Below are 7,237 nucleotides of genomic sequence, written 5' to 3' on the forward strand. Positions count from 1 at the left end.
ACGGATGCCGTGGAATATCTACTACCAAAAACTACTACTAGCATCAACGCCGTGAATTCTAACGGAGACACAATGCTGCATGTGGCATCAGTGAGAGGTGATATGGACATTATAAAACAGTTGATTGAAGCAGGAGCGAATGTCGATGCTACAAATAAATATGGGAGAACTGCATTGATGATTTCATCCCAAAAAGGCCATACGGATGCTGTGGAATATCTATTGCCAAAAACTACTACCAACAATCTCGCAGTGGATTCTGCCGGAAATACAACGCTACATTTGGCATCAGAGAGTGGTGATACGGACATTATCAAACTGTTGGTTGCAGAAGGAGTGAACGTCGATGCTACAAATAAATATGGGAAATCTGCATTGATGATTTCATCCGAAGAAGGCCATATGGATGCTGTGAAATATCTACTATCAAAAACTACTACTGGCATAAACGACGTGAATTCTGACGGATATACAACGCTGCATTTGGCATCAGAGAGTGGTGATACGGACATTATAAAACTGTTGGTGGCAGCAGGAGCGAACGTCGACGATACAGATAAATATGGGAGAACTGCATTGATAATTTCATACCAAAGAGGCCATACGGATGCCGTGAAATATCTACTACCAAAAAGTACTACTAGCATTAACGCCGTGAATTCTAACGGAGACACAATGCTGCATTTGGCATCAATGAGAGGTGATATGGACATTATAAAACTGTTGGTTGAGGCAGGAGTGAACGTTGATGCTATAGATAAATATGGGAGAACTGCATTGATGATTTCACTTCAAAGACACCATTCAGCCGCTGTAGAATATCTACTACCAAAAACTACTACAAGCATTAATGCCGTGAATTCTGACGGAGACACAATGCTGCATTTGGCATCACTGTATGGTCACACCGGCATTATTAAACTGTTGGTTGCAGCAGGAGCGAACGTCGATGCTACAGATAAATATGGGAGAACTGCGTTGATGATTTCATCCCAAAAAGGTCATACGGATGCCGTGGAATATCTACTATCAAACACTGCTACTAGCATTAACGCCGTGAATTCTGACGGAGACACAATGCTACATTTGGCATCACTGTATGGTCACACCGGCATTATTAAATTGTTGGTTGAGGCAGGAGCGAACGTTGATGCTAGAGATAAAGATGGGAGAACTGCGTTGATGATTGCATTTCTAAGAAGTAATTCAGCCGCTGTGGAATACCTACAAACAAAACGTACCAGCGAATTGAAAAGAGAACACAATTAACTTCGGTTCCTCATTAAGTGATATGATCATTTCATTCTTTCCTCACTCTGTCGTCGTCTTATACAGAAGTGTACATATACTGTACTTCTTCCTGCCCGAAGCGGAAAAAGTAAAATCATATAAAACAGTCCTGAGTAAACATCCACACTAGACAAGTCACACTACACCATTTAAATTGCAACACCTACGCGAAATATAGTAAAACATGTTAGAAAATATTACCCAATCATTTTTTAATTCGATAGTCCATTCAAAAGTGATACCACTGAAGGGGTTACTGTGCTGCAAGAATTTTTAATATTTTTTAAATGATCATAGGTGTAGATTACACAGTCGAATAAATCCATTAAACTATGCAATTTTTAGGCTCAACTCGTCCCGGGTTACCTTACATTTTTCCGCTGCTGAAGACAATCGCTACCTCGCACTAAGCAATCTATTTTATTGTTCAGCACTGATCACAGTCAAGCACTCAATTTTCACATACCATATTATTCAGTACACTTTTTTTCTATAATCTAAAGTTTTGTTACTATTGAATAGACTTGTTGTTTCATAATAAAAAACAGAGTCTGCGTAGACGGACCGGTACCTTCCCAACTGTGTCATTTTGCCAGGTAGCGCAGAGAGTCTATCAATTCACGTCTTACCTCGTTTTGGTGGCCCAGCAGACTAGCAAAGAAAGAGGACGATTCTACGAGATTTCTCTGCATGCTTTGATCCGTGGATTTTACAGCGCATGCTATGATCCGCAGGTCTTCGTGTCCCTTCGTAGGGGAAGGGTTAAGACAGACACTGCGGGAAAGACCGACACTTGATAAACAATAATTTTTTGAAGCAAATGAATGATGGGAAATGTTTCTATAGACTGAATTAACACTTTTGAACTAAACTGCCGATTTTTAGCAGCGCAGCTGTCAAATTTATAAGCAAAAAAAAATGCGTATATACGCTAACCGATGTAATTTTGTGTATGAAGAAAATAGCTGGTAAATCGTTAAAAAAACAACATATACCTACATGCTAAACCGACGACATTGTGTTAGTTTGATTCTTCACTGAATATCCATTGGAAACCCGGTAAATTTTTGAATATTCAGTAAAAAGTTATTAAAGTTTGAAAAAATGGTATCCAAGTCGGGAAAGACGGACACCCAACGGTAGGGAAAGACGGACACACAGATTTTGAACCCATTTTTCCCAACAACGATTTAACATTGCAAATACTTACATATTACATATGTAAAAGTAACCAGAAGTCATATAACAGTTGGAATAGGCCAACTATTAGAAACGATTAAAATATTGAAGGGAACCATTTGATTTTCTCGCTCAAAGGGGGGATCGGGGAGGAACTTTTCCCAAACCAATTCTTTCCCAAATACATGATGAAATATGTTAATCTTTCTTAATACTGATAATTCGACGACGCGTGACACCTTTTTGCGAGGATCCATCTTTCCCATATCAAGTGTCCGTCTTTCCCGCCCGTACGCAGAAACTCTGATTTATACATAATGCTTATACAGTGGTTTACCGATTTTATCTACCCATCCGAAAATTTTTGGTAGATATATTTGGAGAGCAGACAAATTTGGGGAAAAATAAATTGCTCCAAAATAATTTAAATGAACAAAAAATATTGTTAATGTTGATCATTTTCTTCAATTATGTATTATTTTAGCGTAGGGGAATGTCCCCGGTTATGAAACAGGTTTTGTTTTTTGGCCATAGCTTTTGATCGGATCATCCAATTTTAAATCTTTTTGAAGCATTGGAAAGTTTAAACGTATACCTATCTTTTTGCCTAAGGAAGTATATGGTTTTGTTTAAAACACAAAAGTTGGAGCAAAATTTCCAATCATGGTTTTTTGTGGCTAAAAGAAAAGTGTCCCCGGTTGTGAAACACCTCGGGAAATCTTTAGAAAAGAAAAGAAAATATAGAAATATCGAAGGAAAATCAAAAATTAAAATCATTTATTCATGAAAAATACAAAATCATTATTCAATTTCTTCGTTTAATCACCTAAATCTGAATCGCAATGAATGCATGTAAAAAAGCAAGCAATTATATTGGCGCATTTCAAATGCACTGGCCTGTTACATATGTTACAAAGAATTGAGTTTTTGCTAAACCTAAATGAATCCTGCTGCCATAAAAACTCGTAAAGCCCCAATTGAAGTAATGTACGATCATTGAAGTATAAAATAATTGATTTTCTAGATGTTTCACAACCGGGGAACTCCACTGTTTCATAACCAGGGCGGTGGCCATATTACAAAAAAATTATATAATAATTTTTGAGTCAATAATTTCACCAAAAATTTGTCTGTGTGATGAAATAGAGGTCCAAAACTTCGCTTATATGCCTTTACCTGAGCTTTTTTATTCCATTTGGTACACAAAATAATCAATTGCAAAACATGCGAAAAAACTTTTTTGGGTGTTTTTTCGAACACTTTTCCTACAAAGCATTGTAAATGTTGAAATTTGACCGTTGTTCGCTCAAAAGTTGTATTACTATGAGACTAGACGTTGGTAGTAACTTGACTGCACTAGGATAATAAAAACGTTAAAAATTACGGGTGTTTCACAACCGGGGCCGTTTCACAACAGGGGACAATCCCCTAATTTTACGCATAGGGCTCATTTTATTCATATCAACCATTAGCCATAATGCATGTCAACTCAGCAATATTATGAAAAAAGACATATCGAAATTCAAAATTGCTCCGATTTTATTCAAATTTTGTGTACTTATTCCTTTGCAGTAAATTTTAGATCCGTATTTTTATTTGGTACTTAGGGTTCTCTTTTCTGAGTCAGTGTGGTCCCAAAAATTACCATCTTTTTCACCTTTCTTTCTTTAAAAATTCATAACTTTTGATCCATTGAACCGATTTAAATTATGTTAAAACCAAATAGAAAGCATTTTAATGAGCTTTTCAGAAAAAAAATTGTATAAAAGCCCAAACTTTTTTTATTATCGCAAAAACATTGAAAGCATTAACTTTTTATGTTTCCATGGTGTGTAGACCAAAGAAAATCTAAGTTATGAAAGTGTCGAGAATACAATAGAGACGCATGGTTTTTATTTTTACTTGTAATAAAACGGTTTTTTTTGACAAAGAAATCCGTCTTTAAAATAAAACGCCATGCGAGTCCATTGCATTTTTGCATCTTTATTTCTTAAAAAAGAGTATCTCAAAAACTAAAAATGTAACTTATCTGTTTTTTGATATCGTATGTAAACAACTAGCTTGCCATTGAAAGTATAATGAAAAAATAAAACCTTCTTTCCATTTCCAGTTTTTCGAGTGATTGCTATACCTTTATCACAGAACAGAAGTGGAAGTAGAAATCCAAACACGTACTTGCTACTTTCTACAGACACTAGCGAACCTGGCGGTAGCGAGTCACTTTTTTCCACGAAAACACACGAACGCATACGAATGCACACGAAAGCATGTGAAAGCTGCTATGCGATTGGTAGCCAGCGTTCTGCTTATATTGCTGTTATTCGCTTCTATACAAAAACCTTCGCAAAGAAAAATAAAAAAAAATAAAAAAAGGAGTCAGTCCCGGCGTAGTGGTTAGCATCCACGCCTCTCACGCCGAGGACCCGGGTTCCAATCGCAGCCCCGCAGAAGTCACGAATGACATAAGCTGTTAAAGTGACTATAATCTAACAAAAAAAAAATAAAAACAAAATAGGCTCTGTCACCATCGTCGTTTGATCGTCGATTCGTTCTGTGCCTTTATACTATATATTTATATAGCAGAAAGGCAAAAACGAATATTTTAAATGTTTTAGGTGATTTTAAGAGTTTTAAAGCCCCTACAAAAAATATTGAAAAAATATGATTTTTTTTTCTGAAAAGCTCATTACAATTTCTTTTATTTGGTAACTAGCTGACCCGACAAACTTCGTATTGCCCCAAATTAACCTGTGTTGTACATAAATCATGAATCTCGGATGATCTTTGTCACAATCTCGAGTTTTGCAAGCCCCCCAGTGGGCGGCGCTTCCAACGGCGGGACACCGGCAACACTCGCGACCGTCTCGTCCTGAATGATCTAGTGTTACTATAGATAGTTTTTGTGGTCTTGTATTGACTAATGTTTTATGGAAGAGTCTCGAATTTCTCGAGTTCGATTAGTTTTTGAGTTTCGCAAAAATTTCTGTTTTATTTGTATGAGAGTCCATATCCCCCTACCACAGGGGTGAGTGATCTCTAACTATCGTAAAATAAATTCAAGACTCCAAAATCTCCCACATGCCAAATTTGGTTCCATTTGCTTGATTAGTTCTCAAGTTATAAGGAAATTTGAATTTCATTTGTATGGGAGCTCCCCTCTTAAAAGGGGAAGGGGTCGTAATTCACCATAGAAAAAATTTCTGCCATCTAAAACTCCCACATGCCAAATTTGGTTCCATTTGATTGATTAGTTCTCGAGATAGGAGGAAATTTACATTTCATTTGTATGGAAGCCCACCCTCTTAAAGGGGAGATGGGCCATAACTCGCTTTCTAAAGAAGAGAGGGGTATCAATTCACCATAGAAAAGAATCTTGCGTCCGAAACCACTTACATGTCAAATTTGATTCCATTTGCTTGATTAGTTCTCGAGATAAGAGGAAATTTGCATTTCATTTGTATGAGAGTCCACCCTCTTAAAGGGGAGATGGGCCATAACTAGCTTTTTAAAGAAGAGAGGGGTCTCAATTCACCATAGAAAAAAATCTTGCGTCCAAAACCACTTACATGTCAAATTTGGTTCCATTTGCTTGATTAGTTCTCGAGTTATGAGGAAATTTGTTTTTCATTTGTATAGGAGCCCCCCCCCCTCTTAAAGTGGGAAAATCCATAGAAAATATACCATAGAAAATATTCTTGCCTACAAAAACACCCACATGATAAATTTGGTTCCATTTGCTTGATTAGTTCTAGAGTTATGAGGAAATTTGTATTTCGTTTGTATGAGAGCCCCCATCTCTTAAAAAGGTTAGGGGTCCTAATTCATCATAGAAAAAATGGTTGCCTCCAAAAACACCCACATGCCAAATTTGGTTCTATTTGCTTGATTAGTTCTCGAGTTATGAGGAAATTTGAATTTCATTTGTATAGGATCCCCCCTTCCTAAAGTGGGTAGGGGTCCCAATTCATCATAGAAAAAATTTTTGTCTCCAAAAACACCCACGTGTCAAATTTGGTTCCATTTGCTTGATAAGTTCTCGAGTTATGAGGAAATTTGTATTTCATTTGTATAGGAGCCCCCCCTCTTAAAGTTGGGAGGGGTCCTAATTCACCATAGAAAATATTCTTGCCCTCGAAAACTTTCACATGCCAAATTTGGTTTCATTTGCTTGATTAGCTCTCGAGTTATAAGGAAATTTGTGTTTCATTTGTATAGGAGCCCCCCTTCCTAAAGTGGGGAGGGGTCCCAATTCATCATAGAAAAAAATGTTGTCTCCAAAAACACCCACGTGCCAAATTTTGTTCCATTTGCTTGATTAGTTCTCGAGTTATGAGGAAATTTGTATTTAGTTGGTATAGGAGCCCCCCTCTTAAAGTGGGGAGGGGTCCTTATTCACCATAGAAAATATTCTTGCCCTCGAAAACTTTCACATGCCAAATTTTGTTCCATTTGCTTGATTAGTTCTCGAGTTATGAGGAAATTTGTATGGAAGCCCCCCCTTTTAAAGAGGAGAGGAGTTATAATTCCCCTTATAAAGAGGGGAGGGGTCTCAATTTACCATAGAATAAATTCTTGTCACCGAAAACACCCACATGCCAAATTTTGTTCTATTTGCGTGATTAGTTGTCGAGTTATGCAGAAATTTGCGTTTCATTTGTATGGGAGCCCCCCTCTTAGTGGGGGGAGGGGTTTCTAACCATCACTAAAACCTTTCCTGGCCCCAAAAAACCTCTACATGCATATTTTCATGCCGATTGGTTCAGTAGTT

This window comes from Sabethes cyaneus, chromosome 3 (genome assembly GCF_943734655.1).
Source record: "Sabethes cyaneus chromosome 3, idSabCyanKW18_F2, whole genome shotgun sequence".
In the NCBI taxonomy this organism is placed as follows: Eukaryota; Metazoa; Arthropoda; class Insecta; order Diptera; family Culicidae; genus Sabethes; species Sabethes cyaneus.